This window comes from Saimiri boliviensis, chromosome 2 (genome assembly GCF_048565385.1).
Source record: "Saimiri boliviensis isolate mSaiBol1 chromosome 2, mSaiBol1.pri, whole genome shotgun sequence".
In the NCBI taxonomy this organism is placed as follows: Eukaryota; Metazoa; Chordata; class Mammalia; order Primates; family Cebidae; genus Saimiri; species Saimiri boliviensis.
The window spans coordinates 52,619,444-52,644,495 of record NC_133450.1 but is presented as its reverse complement, the minus strand read 5'-3'; the positions used below and the strand labels follow the sequence as shown (position 1 = coordinate 52,644,495).

Sequence of the window (25,052 nt, the reverse complement as noted above, 5' to 3'; positions counted from 1 at the left end):
GTGTTTTTGATAGTGTAATAGTACATCTTTAACCTTGATAGGACACATATCACATGGACCAAATTGTTGTTGAGTCTATGTATTTATGAGTATGGGATTTGATAGAGATATATCAAATCCTTCTAGATACATGTATCTACTCTTTCAATTTATTTATTTTTTTTCATTATGCCCTCTACACACACAAAAAAAAGAGAAAAAACAACTTATTTAAAATACCTGAGTAAATGTTCATAAATATGAAGTCATTAAACATAGAGAATGGAAGTTTGGGGTCTCAAACAAAACAAAACAAAGAAAACCAGTTACTGTTGAGGGAATACACAGGCTCCCATGTGAATGCTCTTGAGATTCATATTAAAACAACATTGAAAAGTAGGGGGTTGTGGAATAATAGTGCACTGGTAAGGACTTTGGAATCAGATGTACTTTGGTCTGATTCTCTGCCGTCTTTGAAGGCTTTTAGAAGGATTCCTTAGAATGTAGTTCTCCAAGCAGAAAACAAATTTCTTGTCATTCAAAGTAGGATAGTAATGTATTATAAATTAGAGTTTTACTTTGGCAAGAATAATAAAGAGATTAATTGGACTAGATACCAAATGCTAGTATCCAGATAGCCAGATATAAAGGATGGGTGGCTAGTAGTACAAAGATGAGAGACCATTCCATAAGAGTTGAATAGCTCTTATTTTATATATTTCTGATGGTGGGTCCTCTCTAAGGTTATGCCATAATTATGTGTTTTATTTCTTTGTATGGGTCTTCTTTTATAAACAGGCCTTTCCCCTGGATCTCTGTTAAATATAGCAAGGAACATGACTGCTTCTTCAGTGGATACCCCTCCTCAGCCTGAACTCCTCATATCCCAAAAACCCTTTGTTGAATGGTTTTGTCCCATATTCTGTTGTGTAAATTTGTGGTGGAAATATTCAGTATCACCTGTCATAAGAATATTCAAATAGAAGATCTGTGTTTTCCTAAATATTTTGATACTCAGAAGCCAGCACCCAGTGAAAGCACTAGCTCGCCCCCTCTGATGTGTTTATTTCAGAATAAAGACAATTCTGTATGTGTTTTGGGGTTTGGGAGTGGCCATATGAAAAGCCATGGGCCACAGATACTCAAATCTTGATTCATAGAAAAGAGTTTGAGGGTAGCCCTTGAGCCTGGACCTTTGCTCTGAAGCATCCCTAGAGATGTTTATTCCCACTCTCTTGTTTATGTTTGCATGACTGATCATTTATCACCCCAAAGATGTATCCATTCACATATATTTATTTGAGTACATAGACTCTAACATGAGGTGGGAAAAAAGATAAAAACATATATCTTATCATTTTCCTTTGTACCTATATCTTCATTTTCTACTCTACAGTATATACTTCTTAAGTCTAATTTTTATGAGATAGTAATCTTCAAAACCCTTTTAAATTTATTCCTTTCCTCAAGAATAATAAAATTATGATCAATGTCTCATTTTCTGATATAACACATAACATACAATACTACAGTCATTTGAGGTAAGAGCATAGAAGCCGTCCCAAAACCCAGTGGAGTGCCTGGTAGCACCAGGCACTGCCCGCCTACACCAAACAGTAGCCCATGAATTTAATTGGTCTTGCCTGGTGCAGCATAGGGCTTAGTAAAGTTGAAGTGGATTTCTTGAAGACTGAAAGGGGAGAAAGTAAAAAGGAGACATTAACTTTATTCCAAAGTCTGGTAGGCATAGAGATGTTACCACAGTTTTTGCATGGAAGGTGATAGGAGACACTGGGATTTAGATAGGGAAACCTTCTTGAGTGGGGGATTGGTAAAAATTGATGAGGTAACTGAGGGGAAGGCAAAGACAAAGAATGTTCAAAAACCCATGGGGGAGGAAAATCACAGGTTTGATCACATATCAAAGAAAATCTTAATAAATTCCTCAAAGTAGAAATCTTCCAGGCTATGTTCCTCAACCTTAGTGCAGTAAAATAAAATAAAAATACAAAGAACAAACAAAATTTGTTAACTTGGGAATTTAAAAATATCATTCTAAAACTTCAGGTTGAAAAGAACAAACAAATCATGAAATTATAGCTAATTTGAAATAAATGATGATAGCATTAAGGATTATGCACTTGTAGGATATTGCTAAAGTGGCCTTAGGAAGAAAACTGATACCCTAAATGCAGTTATTAGTATACAAAAATATTTAGAAATAATTATCTTGCTAAAGAACATTTAAGAGAACAATAAAATAAGGGAATGATAAAATATTAAAGATAATACTATGCATAACTTTTTATCAATACCTTTGAAAATGTAAATGAAGTCTGCTCTAGAAGTGAAGGGTGGTACAGTTTCTAGAAATTTATTATTGCAATTTCTGGCATTAAAGATTAAAAGAGAAAATGATATGATCATTTCAATAGGTCCTGCAAAACTTTGCGTGTATTTCTGAGATAAATGTGTAGCAAGTTAGGAATAAAGATAAATTTTCTTAACCTGTGTCAGTACCTCATATAATAGGAAAGTGAGAATTATTTTCATCAAAGTCTGAAATAAAGTAGAATGGACTAATACCGTATCTTTAAATATTATGTGGGAGGTCTTAGCTAATGACCCAAGAAAAGGAAATTGTATATAAGCTTTAGAAAGGAGAAAAACAACAACTGTTTTTTTCTATACAATTTGTTTGTCTGATGGTTAAACCTAAGAAATTAAACTGAAAAGCTCTTGCAAAGAATTAGTTGATTTAGAATGGGGTTGATAATAAACTATCAATCATCAGAGAAATCGATAAAATACTTACAGTTAAGCCTTAGAAACATCCGTACTTCTAGAGGAAAACTGTGACACATTCTTGGATATACAGTAAAAGAAGAGCAAACCTATTTCTAGATTGTGAGGTTCAACAAAATAAACATTTTAGTTCTTCCCAGATTAATCATTAATTTATTCCAATCTTAATAAATTTCTAAGGTGTTTATTTCATTTGAAAAACTGATCTGAATGGGGAAATGTGAAAGAATAAGAATATCTTCAGTATCCCAATTGTGGCCTCTTGTGATTCTGAGAAGATAGGAGGATTTAAGTCTGACACCAGAAATATGGAATATTGGCTCCCAGTCATACTATGTTGGATAGCAAAGAAATTATAAAAAACTGAGTCTCATCAAAAAGATATAGTTAACAACATGAAGGATAACCAATTGAGTAAATAGGAATTTAAGCGTCAAAAAGACTAAAAACTTAAATTGCTGAAAACATGTTGAATATCTGTGAGCTCATGATATGTAAGAGTTAAAAAGAAAAAAAAAAGTATTGACTACCACTGGAAATAGAGTACCAATTAATTATTGAAAAAATTAACAAGCAAAAGGAAGGAATTCAGAATTTATGTAGCCTTTCATGTGTGAACTGAATTGCAAATAACCTAATAGCACTAATTTATGAGGAAAAGATACTCATTTTGAAGAAATTTCAGCTAGTAATGAGGAATGAATAGGAGAAAGAGAAAGTCACAATTTTGCATCCTTTAATAAAATGATTGATTCAGAAAATTTTCATCAATGGATAAAATCATTATAGCATTGCTTCTCAAATGTATTGTGCATCAGAATCTCCTGGAGGACTTGTGAAACAGACTGTTAGGCCTCACTCCTGTAGTTTCTGATTCAGTATGTTTGGGGTGTGTCCAAGAACATACATACATACATACATACATACATACATTTATTTATTTATTTGTTTATTATACTTTAAGTTCTAGGGTACATGTGCAGATTGTGCAGGATTGTTGCATAGGTATACACATACCCTGGTGGTTTGCTGAATCCATCCTCCCATCATCTACATTCGGTATTTCTCCTAATGTTATCCCTCTCCAATCCCCCCACCCTCTTTTATCTTTCCCCTAGCTCTCTGAACCCCCAACAGGCCCTGGTGTGTGATATTTCCCTCACTGTGTCCATGTGTTCTCATTGTTCAACACCCACTTATAAATGAGAACATGCGTTTGTGACAAATTTCCAGGTGATGCTGATGCTGCTAGTCTGAGGATAATACTTCGAAAGCCTCAGTTTTAGATAAAATTTTGGTGAGGAAGTTCAAAACGAAAAGATCAGGTATAACCACCTGAATGTACTTATCAGTCAGTACAAAGCAGACACTGTGGGCCTCAAGATGTTACGCAAAATGAAGAACACAGGTCTGAACTCTGTTAGTCAAGGTTCTCAGAGTTCTCACACACAATAGAGTGTGTGTGTGTGTGTGTGTGTGTGTGTGTGTGTGTGCAAGCATGTGTACTCTCTCTCCTTCCCTTCCCATCCACCCAAGGAATGGGAAGGGAAGGAGAGAGAGAGCAAAAGGAATTGGCACATATGATTGTGGAGGCTGACAAGTCCAAAATCTGTAGAATAGTCCAGCAGAGACCGAGGGAAGAGTTGACCTTGCAACTGGAGTCCCAAGGGAGTCTACTGACAGAATTCCCTCTTCTTCAGGAGTGGTCAGCCTTTTTTCTGTTAATGCTTTCCACTGACTGGATGAGGCCCTCACGTATTATGGAGGGTAAACTGCTTTACTCAGTCTACAGTAATCTCATCAAAAAATACCGTCACAGAAATATCTAGAGTAGTGTTTGACCAGATACCTGGATAGCATGGTTTAGCCATGACACATAAAATTAACTGTCACACAAACATAAAGCATTCTTGCCCAAAAAGTTGAACCTGAATTTAGTCTTCCAGAGCTAACTTTCTTTTATGTGAAATACAGGAAAAATAGGAACAAGTTAAATGAAAAGACAAGGAGCAGAAGTGATTAGGTTTCTTCTATGTGTTAGTGGCATTTAAAAAAAATAAAGAAAAAGGAGGTGGACTGCTCTAGACCAAAAGAGATTTAAGAGACATAACAATCAAATATGATGTATTGAATTTGTTCAGATCTTATTTAGACAAATCAATTATAAAAACAACTTTTATACTATTGGGGACATTTGTTTATGGAGTCGAAATTAGATGATATTGATAAGCGAAGTTGTTTCAATTAATATGGTTATTGCATTTTTAATTATGTATGCAAATGTCTTTTTTTTTAAGAAATGCACGCTAAAATTTATAGGGATAAAATGACAAAATGTCTGGAATTTGCTTTAAAATACTTCAGCAAGGGAGAAAAGAATTAGAAGGGATAAGCTAAGCAAGTATAGGAAAATCTCGATAATTTTTGAACCTAGTATGGGAAATGGGAGTTTATACTATTCTTTCTTTCAGTTTTTAAGTTTCTTAAGTAAAATTTTAAAATATCAGAATACATTCTAAAAGAATGATAAAGGAGCACTTACTCTTTCAGATATGAAAATGTACTACACCTCTGCATTATTAAAACAATGTGGTTTTTTCCTAAAGATAGATCAGTAGAAAAATATACAGTCCATAAAGAGATGTATTTGTGTATAAAGAGGTAGTGTCATTTTGAATCAGTAGAACAAAGAATGCATTATACAATAGGAGAGGTTGAGACAATTGGATATCCATTTAGAAAATAAATTCTAAGCAGTTAAAAGCTAAGAAACAAATGTCAAAACTCTAAAATCATAAGGGAAATTATTGCCAGATTCAGACCTACTAAAATATTTAAACTCCTGAACAATTAAAAGTATCTTAAATATAAAACACTGGCATAAGAATTGGAGATAATTTTGCCATAAAAGTCAAAGGATTAAGAGTTAAGGTACACGTGGAGCCTCCTTCAGAAATAAAAACAAATTAATGAAAGGAAAAAATTTACAAAGGTCTGGACAGACAGTTCACAAAAGAACTAAAAATGTGTAAAGACAAATGGAAGACCAGTAAACAATTGAAAAAATGGCCAACCTCGTGTAATCTGCAAAATGCAAATTAATCTTTCACTTAGCAGATAGTCAAAAAATGAAATCCCAGTATTGGATACAGTACTGATGAAAGTGCAGGGAAATTTGCAGCCTCACAAACTGTTGGTTGGAAAATAGATTGGTAAAGCTCTTTTTTGTTAGGCAGCTTGATAGTGCTTTTCAAAAATTTTAAAACAAAAATTTATTGACAAAGCAATTCTATTTTCACTCTTTAGAAATACTCTCACATGTAGAAATACTTCTTACAAGGGTGTTAGCAACAAATTAGAAAACCGCTATGATAAGTGCTCATCAGTAACCAAATTTTGATATGTCATTGCTATCAAATACTATATAATAGCTAGAAGGAAGACTGAAGTAAATCTGTAGTTATTGACATGGCAATATTCATCACATTAAGTGTAAAAAAGTAAGCAAATTGTATTCAGTGGCTTGAACTTTGTCAAAGGCTCTACTTAACCACTCGAATCTATTTTTGCACTTTAGCTTCTAACAGCAAAAGGCATCCCTTACTTTATCCCAAACACATTTTCTGTTACTTCATGAGGTCAGTGCAGGCTGAATGTTGTGATTTATTTTTAAATAGAATCCTGTCTGCTATTGATTTTGTTCTTAATTTTAGAGAAAATAGACCATGATTAAGTCCATTGTCAAGACTCACAAACCAGTAAGCAGCCCTGTCACACATTGCATGGAGCTGTGTCAGGGAGGTGCATGCATTATCAAATGGCTTTAAATGCAAGCAGGTGAAGGTGTAGGATGACATTCTTCTAAAGAGGAAGGCCAGCCCTCTTCCAGTTTCAAGAGTTACAAAGAGTTTCATTATTAGAGAGCTAAAAAGTAATGGAAAAGTTAGATTTTTCTGTACTATTTAAACTTATGTGACAACCTGGAAAGCAGAAATTAAATTACAAGGCCAGTGTGTATCTACCATCTAGAATTTTTCCTTAAGCAGTTATTTTTAATATCTGTTGCCTACCTTGTCAAGCTTGATGGTAGTGCTTAATAAAGCTTGCTTTATGAAATTTCAAAACCGTTTTTAAAAAAAGCTTTCCTTATGAATAATACTGTTACACTTGTTACTTTGCTCTCTTCATTAAAAAATGACATCCTGGGGAACCATCCATACTTCACTTAATTTTAGCAATTTAAAAAGTTGTATATCATATGTGATTATCCAGATAATAGTGATTAGAAACATTTGTTTATGTTTCAAATGTCATTTTTCAATTTTTCCCAAACTTAATTTCAAGTACCCAACTCTTTGAAGTGGGGAAGCACCAGGTTAGTGCTGTAAATTTCTATGCATTGACAGATCCCATATGACTACTGATAACAGTGTTTGAGAATATTTGAAAGATAAGATATAATCAGAGAAACACATTTCAATAGTTTATTTGAGCATCTCTTGTTTTCTTGTGAATTTTGACCTCAAGTTAACTTAGAAATGCATAGTGCATCTTCAGATACTGCTCTACAAGTTTGAATAGCATTTATTCTCAGGTGCTCTGTCTTCTCTGGCATATAAAATTACAGGGTTCTTATATAATATCAAAAAAGCAGAAAGTCGTGGGAGTTATACAATTTCATTATGTCAAACAGGAATACATTAAAGCTTACTGTTTGTTAAAGTTAAAAATATATTTGCTGAAATTGCTGGAGAAATTCAAGCACAATCATGTCAAAAACAAATAAAAAGGAACTGAAGTGTGATCTTCTAAAATTTTTTTAGTCCAATTTATGAAACAACATTTTATATTACAACATTATTGCCTTTCCCAAAAATTTATTTTGTACATAAATTTTAATAAAATAGATGTTTGCAATGGGTTAACATACTGCTAAGCAGTGACTGTCCTGAAACTGCTTTGTGGAATTTAAAATGTTTATGAAAGCAATCTGCATATATGATATACACCACACTGATTTTAGGAAATGGTAATTCAGATGTAATTTTAGCTTTTAATTAAATGTTTAATCTTGTATACATATATTCGTTTATGCTATAGAGACATTAGAAGTTGTATTAATGCTGTCATTTGCTCTCTGAGTATAAGAGGCCATCTGCCTTCGAACATGTTATAAGAAGAATAGTTTTCAAAAGATGCAGCCATACGTATTAGTTCATGATACTGTGATTTAAAATTACATGGTCAGAGTAGGAATGGATTTAAATACAGGTACATTTTTTTATTGATTTGTGTTGAAATATGGTTACACACTGTCAGTTCATGGGCCAGATATGACCCACAGATGTGATTTCTTGAGCCAAAACAGCTTTTTTTTTTCCCTAGAAAATCAGGGAAGACATGAAAAAATTATAGAGATTTAACATAAAAATCTGGACTCCAGGGTTTTCTTGAAAATCCAAAGGAAAATGTTGTTCAAGTTCAGCATCCCATGGTGGACACTATGTGAAGTAGGTGGCCTCTGTTCAGTACAGTCACCTCCACTGCAGTGTCTTCCTTCCATGGAAGCTGTGTATCAGTTACTACCCATTTTTGTAATTGCAAATTATATCTCTCATAATCTAGAAATATTTAGCAGAAACTGCATCTCTAGGAAGTGACAGAAAACAAAAAAATTGAGACAACTGAATATTTAGAACAGAATGTGTTGAAATAATATAAAGTGCTTTACTTAATTCAGTTTGGTTTATTTCCTGCCAGGTTTTAGAGATACTTTAAAAACATTTTATTGGGATATAATTCATATACCATAAAAATCACTCATATAAAAATTGCAAATCGGTGGTTTTTAATATATTCACAAAGCTGTGCAGCCATCACTATCTAATTTTAGAAATTTCCATAATCAGAAAAAGGAACCCATAATGATTAGCAGTCTTTATAGGCATTTTAAAGTATGAACTTAGTAGAAAATGTGAAACATAAGAATGAGCTCTAGTGTGTAATCCAAATTTTATTTCAAAATTTGAGAAACTTGATTTTCATATCTCATAAACAACTGTCCTTTTCTAGCTTTGCATATTCTTTATATTTTATACTCAATAGCATTTTATCTCTTCATCAAAGATACTGATTTGAAAAATAAAAAATAGAAACTTTGTACATATGCACATATATGGGCCAAGTTTATGACCCTATTAACTAGACACTTTCATGGAGATAGACATGAATCTGTTCATCAGCAATCCATTTGTGTAATGTTCACCTCATGCTTTGTTTTGTGGTATTTTTTTAACTTACTAGACTATCCTGAGTCACTCTAACATGTGGTTTGTTGAAAATTCAGTGCTTTATTTGTGAGTTATTGCTTTATCTTTCAGAAATCACAAAAGAAGACTAATGTGAGACTCACTCATTCCTGAGAAAAAGTGATTTTATCTGGCTCAAACTGATCAGCTAATTGGTATTTTTTCTCCTAAATGCTCTCAAACTCTGATATTCTAATCAGAACTTTCCATTTTATGTTTATTGATCCACCATTTTCACTCTCATCTTTCTCTTTCTCCTTTTTAAAATCTTCAGTAGCACTTGCCAGTTTGCATTGCCTGGCACTCTTGATCTTTTCTGATATTTCCCTAAAGATTAACTTTAAACTCTTTTCAGTTTAAAAATGTCTTTCCTTAGCTCCAGACTCTCATATCCAGCTTCCTCTAACTCAACATCTCCACTTGGAATGTCTAACAAGCTTTGCAAAAGCAGCGTATCAAAAACTGAACTGCTCATAGTTTCCTCCCAACCTATAGCTCTCAGGCTCTTCCCATTTCAGTAAATGACACATCCATGCTTTCATTGCTCAGTCTACAGCTTTGGAGTCATCTTTGCTTTCTCTTTTTCCTACTCTACCTCTGCTTTGTTATTAAATTGTATCTACTTTTCATTCAGCATATCAGTTCGCCCTTCCTCTACTACTGCTTTCACCCTCGTCCAAGGCAGCATCCACTCTCACCTACCTCTGCCCTTGCCATCATGCATATTACTCCCGATACAACAGCTAGATCTGACTAAATTCTACTACACTGGATCATATCACTTTTTCGTTCAAATGGCTACAGTAATTTTCCACCTCACTCATTCACAGCCATATCAATTGGCAGTTCTTTTAAGACTGTGACTTAGAAGGCTTTATATTCTCTCAGTGGTCTCGTTGTTAATCCTTGAATATCTCAAATCTGTTCCACCTCTGGGTCTTTGTGTATGCTGTTCCTTTTACCTGAAATGCAATTGCCTCAAACATCTACCTGGTTCACTCTTCATTTTCTCCCCCTTACTCAAATACCACCTTCTCAGTGAGTTTGTTTCTGACAACTCTTTCCAACATTTTTCTGTCTAAGAGTTCCTGATACTTCCCATCCTGCCCCCATTTTTGCTTTGTATTTTCTCTTCATACTTATCACTACTTAATATACTACATGATTTATTAATCTGTTTTATTATCTGTCTCCTCCAGTGGAATGCAGTCTTCACTAGAGGAAACATCTTTATCTGTTATTTTTCAATGTCTTTTCTTCAGTGTCTCACAGTTTTTGGAACATAGTAGATGATCAGTAAATATTTGTTGCTTAGAAGATTGCAACCTTGTCGTCCTTTAATGTCAGAATGTAAAGAAATGATCCACAAGAAATTTCACCTATGGCATATTAAGCTGCTATTAGGCAAAGTCTATTCGATCTTATAATTGGGCAAGTTAACTTTTTAGCTGAAATGCATGACAAATAATGGGTTTATTTGGCACACATTTATATGAACTAACAGTGTGATATGTCTACCTAGAAAATCAAAGTGGTTTTTGGTTAGCATAGAAGAAATGGGATAACAATTTTACTGTATTCTGCATAGTTGGAGCCTGTATTATTTTCAGTTCTGGGCACAATATTTTAAACATCGTTTCAATAAATTGTAGTCTTCTAGAGAGGATGCTTGGCTGGCAAAAACCTAGAAACAGTAGGAAGAACTATTGGAGCATCTAAAGTCTCCTCCTGTCAAAGGTAGAGATTCAGATTGTAGAAGGTAGGGGGTTCCTGTGAAGGTTGATGCATATTTTCAAATATTTGAAAGATTTGTTAAAAAGAATAAGGATGAGATTCAGCTTCTGTAGCTACAGCAAGAACAAGTAAGACCACCAGGAGGCGTATTTTGGCTCAGCCTACAGCAAATCTTACTGAAAAGACTATCCAAAAGGGAGTAAGTTCTGTTCTGAGCAAATGAATTGCCTATTGCAGGAAACCATCTGGGTAACTGTCTATCAGTGATAATGTTGGGAGGTTGGATTGGATGACCTATAAAGTCTTCATCCTCAGACAGTAATCTCTTCTTCCAAGATAATATGGATTTGAAATTTACTTGATAGTGTGGTGGTTCCTCAAGGATCTAGAAATAGAAATACCATTTGACCCAGCAATTTCAATATTGGCTATATACCCAAAGGATCATATATCATTCTGTTATAAAGACACATTGCAGACATATGTTTATTGCATCACTGTCCACAATAGCAAAGACTTGGAACAAACCCAAATGCCATCAATGACAGACTGGATAAAGAAAATGTGGCACATATACACCATGGAATACTATGCAGCCATAAAAAAAGGACGAGTTCATTTCCTTTGCAGGAACATGGATGAATCTGGAAACCATCATTCTCAGCAAACTGACACGAGAACAGAAAACCAAACACTGCATGTTCTCACTCATAAGTGAGTGTTGAACAATGAGAACACATGAACACAGCAAGGGGAACATCACACACCGGGGCCTGGGGGTTGGGGGGCCAGGGGAGGAATAGCAGGGGTTGGGAGTATTGGGGAGGGATAGCATTAGGAGAAATATCTGATGGAGATGATGGGGCGATGGATGCAGCAAACCACCACCATGTGTATATACCTATGTAATAAACCTGCATGATCTACACATGTAACCCAGAACTTAAAAGTATAATAAATAAATAATATGTATAGAAATTTACTTTCCTTATTGTAATGATATCAGGATTTTTGTGTGTTTCTGATGTCATAAAGTGCTTATATCTGTGGAAGACTTGAATTCCTGCTTGAAATTCAGAATTGATTGTATCAAGACTTCTTTTTTATGTATAACGGTTTGCAAAGTCATTCAAACTTATCAAAAATCTCAATAGCAACTTACTTTTCATAGTTTCTATGCTATTTTTTTGCATTGATTTCTGGGTTCCATGGGATTTATATTAGTTATGATGTGTAAATTTACATTTTTACACCTCTAGGGAAATAAATGGACTGATTTGAACCAAATTGGCAGCAAAGAATATGAGATTAAGAAAGTTCTCAACAATCCTTGGCCACCAGAATGGAGATGTGATAGTGATAGCCTTTAGAACGCAAAGCACTTGGAAGTTCCAAATTTCTGACTTAGAAGAATTATTTTCTGAATATCAGCATTAAACTGTGACAACATGAGTTATAACATTTTTAGAATTAAACCAGTTAGTAAGAGTATCAGAACTGCACTGCTTGTTTAGTTCAAATGCTTTCCAGAAATTTTTTCTAAATAAAAAAATAGATGTTTCTCATTTGCATCAAAAAATGCCCAAATGCTTTACCAAATAACAGATTTTAAAATATATTGTGCATTGTATTATTGAGCAATAGTTTACGAAGTGTCAAGGCCATAGGATAATTCCTTAGTTGCATATGACCTATACTTCACCTCTTTATATGTGGATATTTGTTGTGATTTATAGTTTAGTTACTATGGAATGAATCAATATTAGCCAACACAGAAAAGTACTGCAGTTATTTGGCCAAGTTATATCTCAAGTAACTTCCAAAGTTGTAAAATGTTATTTATTAGACCCCCATAAGGACATGATGACATTTGTTTTTTGAAAGGGCAAAGAGGTAGGGTGAGTGAATTGTCTGTGAGGTAGCACTCAGAGTAATCTGAACTAGTGAATATGTGGATGGCGATGCCATCCTTTTTTTTTTTTTTTTTTTTTAAGTGGGTACATGTTTCCAGTAACAAACATTAATCTGAACTTTAATTACAAAAGGAAAATATTCAGATTTCCTCATTCCTCTTTCTAGTGGCCACCAAATTTTGCAATTATTTTCCCTCCCACCTTTAAATAAAAGCAATTCTTTCCCAAAAAGCAACCAAGAGAACAGCCATTCTGAAAAATTCTCCTTGATTAAAACCCAGTGCTAAGTCATAGAGTTATCTGGCTTTCGGTAACACAACTGAGGTCAAATACTAACAAAATCCAAAGTGCTAGGGGCATTTAATTTTGTATTTAATTGTGTACGCAGGGAGATTTAACGGCAGGAGTGGAATCATCCAACAGATGTACTTGGACTAAAGGTTGCTGGACCTCTATGTTTTAAAAATGATTAGGAAGTTTTTTCCAAACTCCATTTAAAGAGATTTTTTACATTTCTAAAATGATCCACTCAGATTATTATAAGGGGTCATACTCATAAATTCATGACTCACACATAGGAATATTTCAGTTGGACTCAAAGTATGGCTTAAGTTTTGCATTTAAAATATGGAATTCATACACATCCATGAAAACTTAATATGCTACTTGTTCTGGCGGAGGACTGACTTAAAATTGTATGTGTACATCTTCAAAAGCCCTGGAGGAAGGCTGCCTCTTTACTAAAGTAGATGATGGGGAGGGAAAGCCTCCTTTTTTAAACTCCCATAACTTGTATTCCAGTCTAGACCATTCTAAATACAACTTCAAAGTTTGTGATATAGTGGCAACAAATAGTAGGAATCTTTGTTTTACTTATAGAAATATTAAGTGCTGAAAAAGTGATGATAATTTTTTACCCTTTGTACATAGCTAATCCAACCAATTCTTCCCCTCAAAGCACCAGCCCTAATAGGAGATGCTGTTACTGTTTTAGGTTGGTGCAAAAGCAATTGCGGTTTTTGCCATTTTTTTTTTTAATGGCAAAAAACTGCAGTTACTTTTCACAATCTAATAATTGTTTTAGCCATCTGCTGCAAGGTAATGTGGACTTTGAGCTGTTGAGGTCACTTTGTATCATATACTCTCAGAAAGCCCTTAGTCTCATCAGAGTATTTAAAAAGTACAACACATCAGTGTTTTCAACTTTGCCTGCTCATTAAAATCACTTGGGAACTTTTTAAAATACCCATACTTCCCCACCCCCTAGACATAATAAATTTCTGTAGGTCCAGCATGGATATGCTTTAAAAGTCCCTCAGGTGATTTCAGTGTGCAAACACAAGTTAATCATGAGTGAGCTATATAGAACCATTCATTGGCCATGGGAACTGGTCTGGTGGTCTAGATGGTTTGGGTATAGATTTTAGGGACTCAGAAAACTAGGGGAAACCAGATGTATAAAAGACCTCAATAGAATTGTATTAATAATAATTGGGCTACTTTTTGTCCTGCATTTGAGTTTGGAACTTAATATAATTGAACATGGCATTTATTCATGTTACAAAGGTGTATTGACTATGCACTTGATGCCATGTCCTGTGCTAAGCATGAGGATAAAATGGTGCTCAATATAGCCCTGCAGTTTTTCAAGTCAAAACTAAATGATTCACCAGTTTTCACACATTACTGCAGTAAAGACAAGCACATGGGGAGATATATTTACCCAGACTGAGGTGAAAAGGAAAGTTAAGAGAAGTCCAATGAAATTTAAGCTGAAAACTGAAGGGTGACTAGAATTTAGGTGAGAGAGTAAGAATGGGATTATTCTGAGATATTGAAAAGAAGAACCAAGAGAGTGCACATACATGTCACAAAATAGGAGAATTCAAATTATGCTGGAGAGAGAAGTCCTAAGGTTAGAAGAGTTAGATGAGCTTAAACGGATCAATAGATTGGAGGATTATATAAAAGGTCATGCCATTATCCATGCAAACATTGGTTCAACTTTTGCTGTAGCATTGAGAATAGATTGGAAAAGGAAGAAGAGTGAAGCAGGGGAGACACTGAAGCAGAGATTTAGATAAAAGATGATGCTGGTTTTATTCACAGAGGTAGAATTGGGGAAAAGTAAACAGTTTTGAGAAGTAGAATTTTTAGATACTGAAAAGTAGAAAGAAGCAAGATTGATATAACATATTTTGGATGTGGGCAATTTGACAAAATTAAAATAAGCATAGAAGAGAAGGTTTAGAGAACTTGATGAATTTGGTGTTGAATATATTTCATTGAAGGCTCTTGTAAAATGAACAGATGAACTGTGGTAGATAGCTGATAATACAAACCTAAAGTTTGTGGCAGATACTGGGGATAGGGTTGGACTTGGGGATTATAAACATTAATATAGTAATTAAACCATAGGAGTGGATGACCTTATCTAGAAAGTGGGAAGAGAGGGAGACCTCTCTTCTGTTATTTTTTCTTCAACTTTTAAGTTCCAGAATACATGTGCAGCATGTGCAGGTTTGCTACATAGGTAAACATGTGCCATGGTGGTATGCAACATAGTCAACCTGTCAGCTAGGTACTAAGCCCAGCATACATTAGCTCTTCTTTCTGTTGCTCTCCCTCCCCCAATCCAGGATCAGGCCCCAGTGTGTGTCAGTCCCCGGCCTGTGTCCATATGTTCTCATTGTTCAGCTCCCACATATAAGTGAGAACATGCGGTGCTTGTTTTTCCTCCATTGGTTTGCTGAGGATAATGGCTTCCAGCTCCATCCATGTCCCTGCAAAAGACATGATCTTGTTCCTTTTAATGGCTGCATAGTATTCCATGGTATATATGTACCACATTTTCTTTATCCAGTCTATCATTGATGGGCATTTGAGTTGATTCCGTGTCTTTGCTGTTGTGGATAGTGCTGCAATGAACATATGCATGCATGAGTCTTTATAGTAGAATGATTTATATTCTTTTGGGGATATACCAGTAAATAATCCAGTAAAGGGATTGCTGGGTCAAATATTTTCTGCCTCTGGATCTTTGAGGAATCACCACACAGTCTTCTACAATTGTAGAACTAATTTATACTTCTACTAAAAGTGAAAAAGCATTCCTTTTTCTCTGCAACCTCACCAGCAGCTACTGTTTCTTGACTTTTTAATAATTGCTTTTCTGACTGGTATGAAATGGTATCTCATTGTGGTTTGATTTGCATTTCTCTAATGATCAGAAATGTTAGGCTTTTGTTTTTTCTCATTTGTTTATTGGCTGTCAAAATGTCTTCTTTTGAGAAGTGTCTGTTCATGTCATCTGCCCACTTTTCAATGGTTTGGGTTTTTTTTTTTGTAAATTTAAGTGTCTTGTAGACTCTGGGTATTACATTTTTGTCAGATTGGTAGATTGCAAAAATTTTCTTTTATTCTGTAGGTTTTCTGTTCACTTGAATGATAGTTTTGTTGTTGTTATATAGAATCTCTTTAGTTTAATTCAATCCTACTTGTCAATTTTTGGCTTTTGTTGCAATTGCTTTTGGCATTTTTATCATGAAATCTTTGCCGCATGCTATGCCTATGTCCTGAATGGTATTGCATAGATTTTCTTCTGGAACTATTATAGTTTTGGGTTTTAAATTTAAGTCTTTAATCCATCTTGAGTTAATTTTAGATCTCTCTTCCTAAAGTTTAAGGAATAAAAGGGATTATGGTAGGAATTCTAAGTTAGTACATGAACATTACTGTAACTAACTTGTGGTTCTGACTTTGCCACTGCCTATAACTATGTCATGGGTAAAGGATTTATTTGTTCTCATTTCATTTTCCTAATCCATACCAGGAGAAACTCCTGCCCCTACCTACCTCATAAAGTTATGCAATGGGCTGAATGGTGCTACCCCATGGTTGTCTGTGTCCTATTTCCTGGAACCTGTGAAGGTGTTAGAATATATGAAAAGAGAGAATTAAGGTTGCAAATATAATTAAGTTGCTGTCAGCTGATGTTAAGATATGGAGGTTATTCTAGTGGGCCCAAAGTAATCACAGGCTTCTTATATGTGGTGGCAGGTGGCAGAAGGGAGAGAACTAGAGAGACAATAGGGTGAAAAGGAATTGGCCTAACATTTTTGGCTTCCAAGGTGGAGGAATGCACCATGAGCCAAGAAATGCAAAAGTGGAAAGGCAAAAAATATATTTATTTCAAGTAACTCCAGAAGAAATGCAGCCTGCTTGCTGACAGTTTTATTTTAGCTCACTGAGACCCATTTTGGACTTCTGACTTTCTGGACTATTTGATAATAAATGTGTGTTATGTTAAGCCGCTAAGTTTGTGGTACAGCAGCAATAGAAAACTAATACAAGTATTAGGTAGATGAAATCAGATTATGGATATGAATTGGTCTCAAAGACAGCAAATGGATAGAGAAATGGACATGCTTATGAGAGCATGCTTATGTGTTCATCTACTCAATCCAGTGACAGATATTGAGCACTAGATGTGGGTAAACTGTTGTTCCAGGTGTGGTTGGTTTTAACATTAGACTCTTAAGCAGTTACTGTGAAACAGGGAAGATGATCAGAAGACAAAGGCACATAAATACACATTTAACAAAGAGAATGCTGGATATCTCTGGACTTCTAAGTGGTGTGTCAGAGTGGTTGTAGTAACTAAAGACACCTTCTCCACCACAAGTAAGGATGGCCCACATTCAGGCCCTTGCTTCCACTGTCAAGGGCTTGACTGTCTCTGCAACAACTTGTGCTGGAGTCTTAGATAAGCTTGGGCTTCTGGCTGTTGACCTTGAAGAAGTTAACAAAACTTGAGTCTCTGGTATACCTAGCTTATAAAGCTACTGTAAAGAAATAAATATATCTTTAATTATTTAACCATTTTCTCTTCTCTCCGCTCATAATCTCAACCAATTTCTCTTCCCATCAAAAATCTGAAGATTCCCGGTTTCAACTGGACTTTAGTACTGCTGGTAGAATCATTGCAAGCACTTTGCTTTTCCTCATACATCATCGTAAGAGATCAGAGTGAGTTTTCTAAGACTATGCAAGTTCTCTGTTCTAATCTTTTTTTTTTAAGTTTATAGTATGAAAAGAAATATGTTGCAGACAATACCAGACACCGGACCTTAAGAAAAACAGAGTTGAGGTTGCTGACCTGAGCATGACCTCTGCCGTAGGAGGACTTAGGCTAGCAAGACCCAGAACCTGGGCAGGATATGGAGAATGAAGTAAAACAGACTGAGCTTTAGAAACTAGGTGGAAGAAAGCTCTGAGAGCAATATCATGGTATGTTGTTAACAGTCAGCTAGTGGTAAGTTCTGTTTCATGATTCGCATCAGCCCTAACCTCAAGTAGTGAGAACAGCAATAAGAATATATTTCCTTTTAGAGTACTTAATTGTGTGCCAAGGACTGTCTTAATCATGTGACAAGTAATCCTCAACAAGTTTCATTAAGTAAGTAATGTGATTTTCATTCCCACTTTACAGATGGAGAAACTGAAGTATAGGGCAGTCTACTAATCATCCAAGGTCTTACACCTAGTAGGGGGCTAGTAGAGTCACATGGCATACTGGCAAAGTCCTCAACCTGGAATCTAAGAACTGGCATTCTTTGAAGTAGAACATCTATCAGACAATAGCAAGGCCCCAGCCCCTGTTTTGTTTCTGAGGCTGAACCTCCAAAAGGAAAGTGGACAATATCAAGAGAGTAAGAGAGATAAAAGGGATTACTTAGACTTGGGTCTTAATACCGACAATGGGAAACTAATGCAGCCATCAGGATTGGGTACCAGTAGCATCCTGAGTGTGGACATGATGGCTGAAGAAGCATAGTTGTCAATTGACTAACAAGAGTAGCTGGATAACATGCCAGAATATAGAGCTTAAGCCCCTCACTCCCAACTGACTACACTGCCTGTGGTCATTCCCCTAGATGCTTCCACTTTAGGCCTTGTTTCAGGATCCTGGTGCTCATGAGTCAATCCAGTCAGAGTAGGGCACATCAAATGTATCACCAGCCAAACTGTGGAGCACACTCTCCATTCATACAAGGAAGAACCCAAAAGGATCCAAATTAAAAAGAGGAAGGCAAAGAGAGGTTTTAAGCTCTCAGTGGGATAGGGCCCCTGTATCCTATTAAAGGATTTTCACAAAACTATTAAAGAAAGTAGGAAGCCTTTTATAAGAATTGTACAAACCGAATCCAAAACTGCCTCGTGTCTTCCCCCCTTATAATACTGTTACTATGGAAAGATATTATATGTGCATTTTTGAAGACTTTAAAATGGAAATAAACATTTTCCCCAAATCAGCTATCATCATCAAAATGAGAATCTGTCTTACTGTTAGAAATTCTTAGTTTAAAAAGTTTCTATTTCTAAAACTAAATGCTGATGAGAGCTTATACAGTCCAAAATAGAAATTTTTTTTCCCTAAGCATAAACATCTGAACTTGAGTTATAGTTAGCTGGTCCAGTATTGCATAGAAAAGACTATTCACACACACAGAGATGAAGATAAAGATACATTTTTTGCTCATTTTTTGAGTTACAGTTGCTCATCTTTTTAAAATACTAAACCAGAGAGCCACAAAGAATGCTATTTGCCTCCAAAAATATATCACCTTTCCTGGAAATTTTAACCGTCCACATTTTTGTTCAGTTCAGAGAATCTCAAATAAGGAAAGCCAAAATTGAATAAAATGCTCCTCTTACCCTAAAAGAGTTTGGAATATCAGCTTCCCTTGCTATGGTCTCTGTTTTTTCAGCAACATAAAGATTTTCAGATGTTTCAGTGTGCTATCCTATCTCTTCTATCAGAATGAAGTTTCCCTGCAGATAATGAAAGGAACACACTTTTAAATGCATTTAGTTTGGCATTCACTTTCTCAAATACATTTGGAATAACATAGTGGAGCATATTTAATCAGGCTGAAAACAAGTACTCAATACGGGGGAAAGACATATATCCTAGCAGTCATCAAGTTAGATATTCTGTATACAAATAAGGTGCCCCTAATCCCAAGGGCAGTCAAGCTTCTACCAAGCGGACCACTCTTTGCACTTTGAGTGGGAAATGGCAAGAAGCCACATTGGCCCTGCTGCCTGCGAAATGCTGCCAAGTAGATATAAGCCAGGGAATCTGAGGGGATTACACTTTGGAGTTTGTCTAAACATTACACCAAAGAAGGACTCCATCCTTTAAACAACAACAACAATAATAAAGTTTTCTCTGAGATATACTTTTTGTAGAATACACCCCATAAAGGGGGAAAAGGTTCTTTTGGATTCAGAAATGAAAGCATGACAGGCAAGAAAACCATCTAAAATAAGCTTCAAGTGTTAGTCCACTGGAAAAATTGCATGCCTTAATTTGCTAACAATCTCAGGGGTGTGATAACTGCAGGAGAAGCCAAGTGTATTTTCAGAACTTTTAGCAAGGAACAGCCTGCCTTAGCCCTACCCAATGAACACTGTCTTTCCTTCCTAATCATTGTCCATTCAGGCCTGCACATGTTAGCAGACTGAGAATATCCTTCTGTTGTCTTAAATCATCTTGGTAAACACATATAGCTGGGGACATTTCTGCCTGATTAACCCTCAGTCCAATTTGATTTCATTTAGAATCTGAAGACATGGGCTGATTCATAATAAATATTCCTCACTAGCTCTGCAGTTTTCCTTACTGACAACAATTTGCTATGTAGGATATAGAAGAAATATAAAAGGTGATAAAACTCTGTCTGAGGGAGCTATCTATTTAGTTAAGAAAAGAACAATAGACAAAATACTGATGCATAATATAGGACATGGCATATAACTAAATGGTCATCTGCGTCTCAAAGACCAAATGCTATAAACATTCTGCCTGGCCGAAATGATGAAACCCTGTCTCTACTAAAAAAAAAAATTAAAAAATTAAAAAAAAAAAATTAGGTGTGTTGGCACATACCTGTAATCCCAGCTACTTGGGAGGCTGAGGCAGGAGAATTGCTTGAACCCATGAGGCAGAGGTTGCAGTGAACCGAGATGGCACTACTTCACTCCAGCCTGGGCAACAGAGTGAGACTCCATCTCAGAAAAAAAAAAATATTCTAAAGAAAAAATACTGGGAGAGTCTTGGGACGCTTTCTGGAAATGGTGGTTCTTGAACTACACTCTCAGGGTGGTTCTTGAACTACACTCTGAGGGCCGTTTCAGCTAAGGGCATCCCATGGCATTGGGACATTTGGGTATAAGGGGTTTGTTAATTGTGAGAAAATGACCATTGGGCTTAGATACTACTAGGCTCATTTCTGATTTGTCTATACTTATAATATTATGTCCTAGGACAGATTCTTTAAATTCCAGAAGCCTTAGATTTCTTATTTGTTGATTGATGATGACACAACAATCAATGTGGCTATGGTCTGAGGTCAGGATTAAATAAGACCTGACATACAAAGTGTTTAATATAGTGCCTGCATTTGCACTATGTAACCATGTCATGCGACATGCATAATTAATGCTATTTTGTATTATTTTTCAGTTCATATTCTACTCAGTATTCATCTTTTCCATATTTGATAGTGTTTTTAAATCCTTCTATTTGGATATTGCTTCTCTCTTACCATCCCTTGAATTCTTGCCTCCTCTTTGTCTATAGCTCTTCACTTGGCTCAGATGAGCTTCACTTGGCTTCTTCCTTCTTTCTATTGGTGATTTTTTTTCACACACATGTCTTTAAGAACAGTTTTATTCTTTCCCCTAACCTCTGTCCCAAATTACATTTCTAGCCATCTGCTGGACTTTTCCACTTGGATATTCCACTGGCACTTGAGCTGAATATATCTAGAACAGAACCCATCACTCCTTCTGCTCTACTCACACCTCCAGCTAGTGATCTGTCATCATTAATGATACCAGTTGACTCCTGGTGAGTCGTAAGGGCTCAGTGTCACTGTTGACTGCTTTTTTCAATTCTTGTCACATTAGTTGTCAAGTCTATAAATTGCATTTATTTTTCTCTTTTCTGTTTCTATTACTACAACCCCATATGGAAACTCTATAAGTCTTTCTAACTAGTGACCTCACTACTCTATAGTCCATCTTCTTCCTCTCTACAGTCTGTCCTGCACATCAGTCTTCCAGTAACCTGGCTATGACCTCATACCATCTCTACTCAGAAGCCTCCAGTGCTTTCCCATTCACTATCTGCTGAATAGTTTATCTAAGCAGGCATTCAGGCCTCTCTGCGCAAGGCCTGGCTCACCTTCCAGCTTTGCTCTGGCACACTTCCACACATATCCTTTGGGCATTCTGCTATCTAGCCAAACTGAATAACTGATACTCCTTCAACTGCCCTTGGCAGTTGTCTTTCTGTCTAGAATGCCTGCCCTCTCCCAGCTTTGCATTTTAAGCATCACATTTACCCGTCAAGACTCAGCTGAGATGCCAAGTTCTGCATCAAGTTGCCCCTTTATTCTTAGAGAATTTGTCCTATTCTACCTATAATTGTGTTTATACATTTTTTTAATCTTCTGTTAGGTCCTAAGTGCCATAAACACTTGAATGGTATTTCATTTCTTTTGCTTCCCTACTGCTTCTTAAAACTGTGTCATTCCTGTAACTGCTGTTCAAAAAATGTTTTTTGAATGAATAATGCAGTAGGAAACATAAAGCCATTTAGTAAAGCAAGGAAAGGATATTGGTGAAAATGGGATTTGGGAAAGGTTAGTTCAGTACAATTGCATGAAAGATATAAGCTAGTTTTTCAGAATATTTGAAAGTTACAAATGAGTAAAATTATGTTAATGAGACTGTGAACCTGATTGATACTTTTAGTAGTAGAGAGGCTTCAAATAAAGCTTTTGAGATAGAAGTTAAAGGAAATTCTTCTAATTTGTATCTTCTCTCCTACCAAAGTGCATAGTTCAGTATACCCACTTTAACTGGTGCTAAGCAAATAAGTGTATCATAGTCACCAAACCATGTTGATATTCCCAGATGTGGCATTTACATTTTGAATGACCTAGTACAGGCGTCCCCAAACTTTTTACACAGGGAGCCAGTTCACTGTCCCTCAGACCGTTGGAGGGCCGCCACATACTGTGCTCCTCTCACTGACCACCAATGAAAGAGGTGCCCCTTCCTGAAGTGCGGCAGGGGGCCGGATAAATGGCCTCAGAGGACCGTATGCGGCCCGCGGGCCGTAGTTTGGGGACGCCTGGCTAGTATAACAAAAACCAGGAGTCAAACTGGATACTGAAATCCTTTTTAAATGAATACTAGCACATAAGGACACATACATTTTATGACTCAGTGGCTATTAAATTATGTATAATCATCCATGGCCATTTTTCTAGTTCTCACTTTCTACTTGTTCATTAGCTTTAAATGCAGTGTAGTTTTTTGCTAGGGAAAATGTCATTGGTAGTGTAATTGAGAATTACTATCTATACTCAACAATTTTGAAAGCTTAACTGTTCATTTTCTCAGCATACTGTTAGTATTATTGGCTTGTATTAACCCTTTTAATAGCATTTTACCATTAAGTATGTGAATTCTGGCATATAAATTGCATATTAGAATCAAAAGAGCAGAATTAAAGTTAGGATCCATGAGAGTAAGTTTGGTTTTTACACAGGACAATGTAGCTATGAAAAAAGGAAGCATTTCTCAGTGATGTTATTGTTTATTATTTTATTTAAAGATACTTAAGTGTATAATTACTTAATATTTCTAAGTGCCCTCCTAATAATTTCAACATAATAAATGCCTCTGCTTGACCTATATTCCTCAGGATGCATTGGAGAATAACGGTGGTCATAAGGCCATTTTAAACAAGCATTGACTGGTAACATGAGAGAGGGAGGGTTGATCCCATGCAGGCATTCTTTATAATAGTGACACAAGCAGCTTACTCATTCTTCCCTTCACCCCATGTGACAATATTATTCATCTCTGTTACGGAAACACATAAATGTAATAAAATTGTGATTACTCAGAAGCAAAATAAATTTTCCAGTAATCTAACTTCTATTTTTTTTCTTTTCCCTCTTGAGCTTTTTAACTCATCAAGTATTCTCATTTTCATGAAGTGACAGAAAGGGCCAGGAAGCCCACTTAAAGACACAAGAAAACTTTGTTTTATTTGCAACAGGAAATTTGTCGCAGAATACCAGTACGGAATTCGGCAGGGCCAAGGTGAAATAAATGAAACAGTGCTTCCCTGTGTTGCTGCTTTTACAAATGGTGAGAAACTTATTGGCTTAAAACAACACATGCTTTTCTAACAGTTTTAAATAAGGGAAGAAGTTCCTGGACCATCTCTTTATTCTCTCTCACCTTTGTCTTTCTCATTTGAAGTAGGCTGGATTCTGCTCTTTCACTCCCTTTTACAAGAGTCTGTAACTAACCGGATGTTAAAAAATATAGAAGTGTTTTCTCAGGCCACACAATTCTTCCCTTTCCAAAGGCTTTCCTCTTTCTTTACCTGTGACACTGAGTGCTCCTGGTTCTCCTCTTCCCTGTGTTTTCACATCTTATAATTGATTCCTCCATCTACTTCTTTCTTAGCCCTCCAGCCTCAAATCTGAATGCTCTGCTCTACTCTACTTCTTACTTCTCAAAAGGTTCATTTGTCTCACTTTCATCAACTGGCATTTTTTAGAAATTTTTTCTTGAACCCTTATTTTTTTTTTTTTTTTTTTTGAATTACCTATTTTTTTTTTCCTTTTTTTTTATTGCATTTTAGGTTTTGGGGTACATGTGATGAACATGCAAGATTGTTGCATAGGTACACACATGGCAGTGTGCTTTGCTGCCTTCCGTCCCCTCACCTGTATCTGTCATTTCTCCCCATGCTATCTCTTCCCACCTCCCCACCCCCCGCCCCTCCCCCATTTCCCCCCAACAGACCCCAGTGTGTAGTGCTCCCCTCCCTGTGTCCATGTGTTCTCATTGTCTTGAACCCTTATTCTTGACCTTGGCTTCATTTTAAATTTACTTCTGCTAATGGAGTTTTCACACTTAAATGTCTTATTCCCTCAACTATGGGTCTGAAACATGGACTTTCCCTTCAAATGTTCTGCTCTTATTTGTGTTTGTATTACCAGTATTTTGTTTCTTTCATGCAAAAATCAGTCAAACTAAAAGAACTCCAAAAATGAAAAGGCAAGATAAACAACAAATGGAGTCATATTTGCCTTTCTGTACTTTGTAACAGTGCGTCGTAGGTTTTTTTTCTCTTATATATTCCTCTTGTTCCTTTCTTAGTTCAAGGCGTCTAGGGTTCTAACTGGCCTCTAAGGTGTCTCTATTCTTTCTGCAC

General features: G+C 35.9%; 1 protein-coding gene across 4 annotated transcripts in view; it reads left to right on the top strand.

Moving 5' to 3' along the window:
• Positions 1 to 25,052, top strand: part of PRKD1 (protein kinase D1) — a 350,894-nt gene that overhangs the window by 218,652 nt on the left and 107,190 nt on the right. Inside the window, exon 1 of one of the 4 annotated variants that reach the window (XM_074393283.1) lies at positions 12,810 to 23,974. The exons of the other annotated variants lie outside the window; for them this stretch is intronic. The gene's annotated coding sequence lies outside the window, so the exon portion shown is untranslated. Of the gene's footprint in view, positions 1 to 12,809; positions 23,975 to 25,052 lie in introns of those variants that run through there. 4 annotated transcript variants of the gene reach the window in all.